Here is a 7,349-nt window from a genome sequence, read left to right as displayed (position 1 = left end):
TGTTACAAATTGATTTCTTTATTGCCAGTGTGGACAGGAGGAACAATCACACCTATTACTATTTCAATGTACATAAGGGCATGGACTCGTTGTTTAAAGACACCCCTTAATTAAAAAACGTGAACCTATCCTAATATTGCTGAGCATGAGTGGGGACTTGGAATGTGGTGAGCAGGGAAACCAACATGACCGTGGTCACCGAAATGCATTAAATGACCACGACCTCTTTGAAGCATCCTGCCACCGAGCAAACACTTTTTGGTTGAGGCAACAAAATCACAACTTAACTTATCAACTTATAATGTAGCCAACACTTTTTGGTTGGTTTCACACGGGACACGAACACCAGTTTCATTGATGAAAGTCAGGTGTTTGACCCATCCACCCCAACCTTCTCACCACGAGGACGTTGTTTAAAACGTATCTGTGTTGAACCTGAATTTGTTTGTCCACCACGACAAAGGATCCTAATTGACCCTTTGCTAAGCCCCGCCCTGCGCTGCTGCTCGAGTAACAATTCATAAGAACGAGCTGAGTGAGCTTAGACGGACCTACGAACTTACAGAATGACCAACTTCTACATATCTAGACCATGTACCTGATCTATTCTAAATATTAACTTTGCTCTCCATAGAAGATCTATGGAATCTCTTTCACACAGATATCGCAGAGAATAACCGTCCCAGTATTGTTTTCCCATTTCATTTGATCATTCCCGCGCACTATTTATTGCAGTATTATTGCAGCAGTGCTGTCACTTGTGCACAGACGACATATTGAACACATGTATTAATAGCTCCAGTTCTAATTAGCTAGTCCCCCATCTACCCACAGACCTGCCCAGTCAGTGTCTGCCAGGAAAACCCACAGTAGTCCAGGTGTCCAGTGCTTGTAAAGGGGGAATCTAAGTTTAAAGATATGTTTGGATTTGTTCAAGTCTTGGTTAATATAATACTCCTATGATATCGGTTTGATTTCTGTGAGCAGGCCCAACACAAACAAAAGAGGCGATTTCGCCACGTTAAGCACATCCTCCCTATATGGTATAGGTATGTCGTGCAAAGGCCGTCTTCCATTTCCTGGGCAGGTAGACAGAATTTTCACTGATCTGGACACAACATGGATAAGGTAATGGACAGTAATTGATTTTATCCAGCAACTCAGTGGAAACGCAGCCATTTCCTTCCAAGATGTGGACGTGGTTCGGGACTAGTAGCGGTACAGGTAAACAAGATAAACATTGGGGCTTTGCCCCAGAACTTGGCAGGGGAGTCCCGGGGGGATCCTCCCCTGGGAAATTTAGTGTCACTCAGGGCTGACCACCAGACCCAGCCACACACACACCCAGCTGGTTTAGAGACCTGCATGCATTTCTGCAGGCTGTTATGTTAGGACGACTGTCTCAAGTTCCGCTTCACATTGACTTACTGTTAAATTTATTTTCGGGGGGCTGCTCTCAAAACGGTCAGTATATCAAGGGAATACTTTGTTTTAGCACGAGATATGGGACAAAATGCATGAAAACTTCAGCAGTCTGATTTCAGCCGTTTTTTTTTTTTATAATGCAATTTGTAGAATAAAAAGAAATTAATTTAATTTTAAATCACATAATTTAACAATACAGGCACAATGTTGAATTTGTATTTTGCTTGATTTTCTCTTATTTTAGCCTACAATCAGATTTACAACATATATTTCTTGGCTGTGAGCATTAACCTCCTGGACTCTGGTCCTGCTGGTTGACACAAAACACTGATTGGCAGCAAGCTCCCAGCCAAGAAATAGTCCAGCAGTGATTTGTTGTTCGGGATTTGTCCAGAGATGTCCCGGAAACCGTTTTTGGGGCTTCGAAGATTCAGTGAGAAACAGATTTCAATCAGATATACAGCTGCTAGAAAAAGTTTTGTCTCTCTCCTGGCAGGCTGTGGACGAGGACGGCATCTCGTTGGCACGGAGTCAGCAGCACCACTCAGTCAAGCAGGATCTTTTTCTTCTCCCTGTGAATTTTATTTTGTTTGTTACTATTTGATGAGCTATTTTGGAATTTTAATGCATAGCCTGATACTAATTAAAAAATGCATTTGAATACTGATTTGGATCTTGATTACCATGGCAACGTCAACGTTCCGAAGCATTCGGGTCGGACTTCGATTTTTGTATGGATTAAACAAATGAGATTCAACAAGTTCATTAGTGAGTTTTAGAATTGTTGGTAGGCATATTTTAGTAGTATTTCTACCTCTTTCCAGTCTTTATGCTAAGCTAAACTAGCCGGCTGTAACAATTTCAACAGTCAACAATTTCAACAGTCAACTTTTGCTATTTATTCACGACACGTACAAAGACCTTAAGTTAAATAATGTCTTTGTCTAGTCTTCAGTTAGTAGATTCTTAGTCTCCAGTCTAATCTTCATGCCGAAGTTTAGTCTTGGCAACAACATGCAAACATGAGGAAGTTTCCCTCTGCAAGGAAACACTCTCCAACCCAAAGATTTATTTTGTATTAAAAAGATTCACCTTCAAACTTTCCTGTAAATGCTTCAGTATGTCGGTACAGTGTAAGCCTTAACTTCATCCAGTACAGCAAGGCAAGGCAAGTTTATTTGTATAGCACATTTCAACAACAAGGTAATTCAAAGTGCTTCACATAAAACCATTAAAAGCATCAAAACATAAGGAAAAGGAGATTTAAAAACAATTAAGAACATTCATTGAAACATTAAAAACAGTCATTAAAACATTAAAAAACAGTGTAAGAAATAAAATACAGTAGTAAAATGCAGAAATGCAGGAAATTGATTAATATATTAATTGAATCTGGTTCAATTAAAGGCAGCAGCAAACAGAAAAGTCTTCAATCTTGATTTAAAGGAGCTGAGGGTCTCAGCAGACCTTTAGCTTTCTGGGACTTTGTTCCAGATATGTGGAGCAGAAAAACTGAACGCTGCTTCTCCATGTTTAGTTCTGACTCTGGGAACAGAAAGTAGACCGGTCCCAGATGACCTAAGGGGTCGGGATGGTTCATAAGGTAGCAGCAGATCAGAGATGTATTTTGGCCCTAAACCATTCAGTGCTTTATAAACCAACAGCAGGATTTTAAAGTCAATTATTTGCTTGACAGGAAGCCAGTGCAAAGACCTCAGAACTGGAGTGATGTGATCCACCCTCCTGGTCTTAGTGAGGACTCGAGCTGCAGTGTTCTGAATCAGCTGCAGCTTTCTGACAGACTTTTTACAGAGACCTGTAAACACACCGTTGCAGTAGTCCAGTCTGCTGAAGATAAATGCATGGACAAGTTTTTCCAAATCCTGTTGAGACATAAGTCCTCTAATCCTTGATATATTCTCCAGGTGATAGTAGGCTGATTTTGTAATTGTCTTGATATGGCTGTTCAGGTTGAGGTCTGAATCCATAACTACACCTAGATTTCTGGCTTGGTTTGTGGGTTTTAACATCAGTGATTGAAGCTGAGCGGTGACTTTCAATCGTTAGTCCTTGGTAAAAAGGACAATTACTTCTGTTTTGTCTTTGTTTAATTGAAGAAAATTCTGGCACATCCAGTTATTGATTTGTTCAATGCAGTTACCCAGCCCTTTTATGGGATTATAGTCCCCTGGTGACATAGTTATGTCGATTTGTGTGTCGTCTGCATAGTTATGATAACACACTTTGTTGTTTTCCATAATCTGAGCTAGTGGAAGCATGTAGATGTTGAACAGAAGAGGCCCCAGTATTGAACCTTGGGGAACACCACATGTCATTTTAGTCAGCTCTGATGTGTAATTAGCTACAGACACAAAGTATTCTCGGTCCTTCAAGTAGGATTCAAACCAGTTAAGTGCTGTGCCAGAAAGTCCCACCCAGATTTTTAGTCTTTCTAGGAGTATGGCATGGTCGACCGTGTCGAATGCAGCACTGAGATCCAGTAATACTAAGACTGAACTTCTGCCATTGTCTGTGTTTAAGTGGATGTCATTGAAAACCTTAACAAGAGCAGTTTCAGTACTGTGGTGCTGTCGAAAGCCTGACTGGAAAACATCAAAGCAGTTATTTACGGCCAAGAAGTTGTTCAGCTGTTGGAAAACCGCTTTTTCAATTATTTTACTTAAAAATGGGAGGTTTGATATTGGCCTATAATTTTTCATTGTTGCGGAGTCTAAATTAGCCTTCTTTAGGAGCGGTTTAATAACTGCAGTTTTTAGGGCTTGTGGGAAGACACCTGAGAGAAGGGATGTGTTTACAATTTGTAAAAGATCAGTGGTCATGCAGTTTGAAATATTTTTGAAAAAGTGTGTTGGTAGAATATCCAAGCAGCAGGAGGATGACTTCAGATGTTGTATAGTGTCTTCCAGGCTTCTACGGTCGATTGAATGAAATTGTGTCATGACATTTGAATGGACGTTATTCAGAGAAGGGGACAACACATGTCCTGTGGTTGGTGTTGCTTGTCTAATTTTCTGAATTTTGTCAGTAAAAAAGGAGGCAAATTGATTGCATGCCCAGGTGGATTGGAGCTCAGCAGCAACCGACACTGGAGGGTTTGTTAGCCTGTCAACGGTAGAAAATAAGGCGCGTGTATTGTTATTGTTTTTGGTTATGATGTCAGAGAAGAAGGACTGCCTTGCATTTCTAAGTTCCAAATTATAATTGCGAAGTCTCTCTTTATAGATGTCACAGTGAACCTGGAGATTAGTTACATTCAGTACAGATCAGTACATCTGTTGCTTTTTTTTTTCTGGTGCTGTCAGCCACCACACACTCCACTTAGAAACCACAGTTTCTGGTTTGAGTTGAGAGGCTCTGCTTGTTTAATCTGCAGCTATCAGTAAAACGTTTTGAAGGGAACTGTTTGTTTGGTTACGAGTGGCTTGCGCTGAGACATTGCGCGGCTTCAATCGCCTTTCTTTTGAGCATTCAGAGCGCCCACTCAGCCTTCCTTTGAGCTGGATGTGACCAAAAGCTCATCAGCCACCGCATTCATACCCTCCGTGTCCCTTGACAAATAGCACTGATCACATTGCGAAAGGTCTCATTTGGCTATTTGCAGCATCTGGATGATTGATGATAATGATAGCTAAATTGCAAAGCTAACATCGTTCCCCCTTTGCCGCGGTCCTCCATATGCAATGACCGAATTTGCGATGTAACCTTTGTGCCGGAGCATAACTTTCCACAGAGGTTGGAAAATAAAACACTCTTTCAGAAATGTGTCTCCCACTTGTGAGCCTTTCAAATAAAGAGAACGGATACAACGCGGAGCGTGGCAACGGCATTTTGCGAATGCTTCTTCTGCTTTTTTCCATTAACAACTCCTAAGAATAGGAGCAGAAGAAGTTTTGGAGGACTCAGTCCAGGTCAATGACTTTGCGTGCATTGTCTGCAGCACAACACTCTCTGATTGTTCCAACTCCTGGGTTGTTTTCTCAGCCTGACCACTAACGCCTGCCTTCATTTTTTATAAGACTAATGGACTCCTACGCTGCCTCTTCCCTTTCGTCAATACTACCGTGCGTGCTTCCTGCCTTATTTATGGGTGAGCGTTGCCTCCGGTAATATCCATTGTCTTTTCTTGAGAAGCACACAAACAGCATAACGTGACCATCAGCTGCAGGCCGATTATTCCCCCCCCCCTCCCTCCCTCCCTCCCTCCCTCCCTTCCTTCCATCCTTCACTCTCTTCCCTTGAGCACTGATTCAGCTTTTCCATTTACCGGTCACAGCCGCACGATTTTCTTGGCTCTTCCTGACGAAACACCCACAAGTGACCCAAAGTGTCACAGGCCTGGCTCTCCATCACGGCTGACCATATGAAAACCCATTTAAGTGCCTGTAAACTGACCTCAGCGGGGCTTTTAGAACACATGGAAGCTAGATTGGGTGCTGTATTTTTATCCATAGATCACTGCCGCTCTCGGTTCGGTGGTTTCACAGTTGTTTTTTTGCACAAGTTTTATAAAGGCCACGTATTCCGTCTAACAACTTGCCAAACTTTGATTACCTCTGGTTTTGATCATTTTTCCTTGTGTTCATTTTGTTTTGTTGACTTTAGAGGTATGTTTATACACCAGCCAGGCAGTCTCACTTCCTCTTTTAAGTACTGTGTGAAAGGTCCTGCCTATTTTCCCACATCAAACCCAGCAGAGATGTTAATCTCAGCCTCCTATTTCCTCTCCTCCTTTTAAATCAGAATCAAATATTTCCTTAGACATTATCTGTCATTTTTTTCCTGCCAAATGTTTTCATCTCGTCTCCTCCCAGAACCTTAAAAAACCACGGACTGTCTACCGCAGGGGTCAGTATTAGGCGGACCGCAATCCGAGTCCGGACCCAGACAACGTTGTATCCAGACCTGGACCTATAACCGATAGATCATTGAGAATTATTACATTTTGACGGAGCGCTTCTATTTTAAATGGCGCAGCTTTTCTAGCCTTTACGGTACTCGTTCCGGGGCCCAGGAAGCACACCGACCAATTACATGCATTGTAAAACATATCACGTGATGCTACTCAAGTGAGATTAACACACACTGGGGGAGACTAATCGGAGAATAATACGTGAGTCAGAGAAGTTATTTCACTTGACGTTCTCCAAAAAGAGAAAAGTGGTCAGCGAGACCAGAGCCTTTACCAAGAATGGACAGACTTTAAATGTTAATTCTTCCCACGGGCAGTTCCAAACCAGTATTGTCTCACATGTTCAGACGCGATTATTAAAAGCAGCAATGTGAAGCACCTCTACGAGACAAAGTATAACTCTTTTGAGCAAACGTACCCACTCACATCCGAAATGAAGACACAGAAAATAAACCTAAGAGCCCAATATGATCAGAATCCTACCACATTCATTCACTGCCCAACAATGATGTTAACATAGAGGAATAGAGCTGAATCAAGTGGTTTCAACAACCACTGATATAACATAAGACAGTTGTTGACTACATACAGACGTTAATACAGCTGCTGGGCTACTTCAATATACATGGCACTAAATCATAGCGCAAGTTAGACATTACTGAGATGTTCCGGACTTTTGTATGAGGACATTTTCTGTAAAAGGACCTTGTTTTTTTGGCGATTTTGTTTGGAATACCGCTGTCTTGGGCCCATCCTTGTGCTTCCTTAATCCTGGTTCCATACGCTGCTTCACCTCCTCATCAAGCATTCCGTCTGCATCCGCGCCTGCCCTTGCCCTCCCTCGTTCCTTTAACCCTTCTAGCTCAGGTTCAGCGGCTATAAAGGAGGCGCGCTTCACCCGGGGGCCGCTATCGATCCGTATCACACAGGACACGCCGCTCCCTTTGCTCAGCAGCAGAAGCTTTTAAAACAGTTTGTGTTCGGTGGTAAGGTC

Source organism: Anarhichas minor, unplaced genomic scaffold, assembly GCF_050575085.1.
Source record: "Anarhichas minor isolate MPS153535 unplaced genomic scaffold, ASM5057508v1 ptg000136l, whole genome shotgun sequence".
In the NCBI taxonomy this organism is placed as follows: domain Eukaryota; kingdom Metazoa; phylum Chordata; class Actinopteri; order Perciformes; family Anarhichadidae; genus Anarhichas; species Anarhichas minor.
This window is presented reverse-complemented; position numbering follows the sequence as displayed.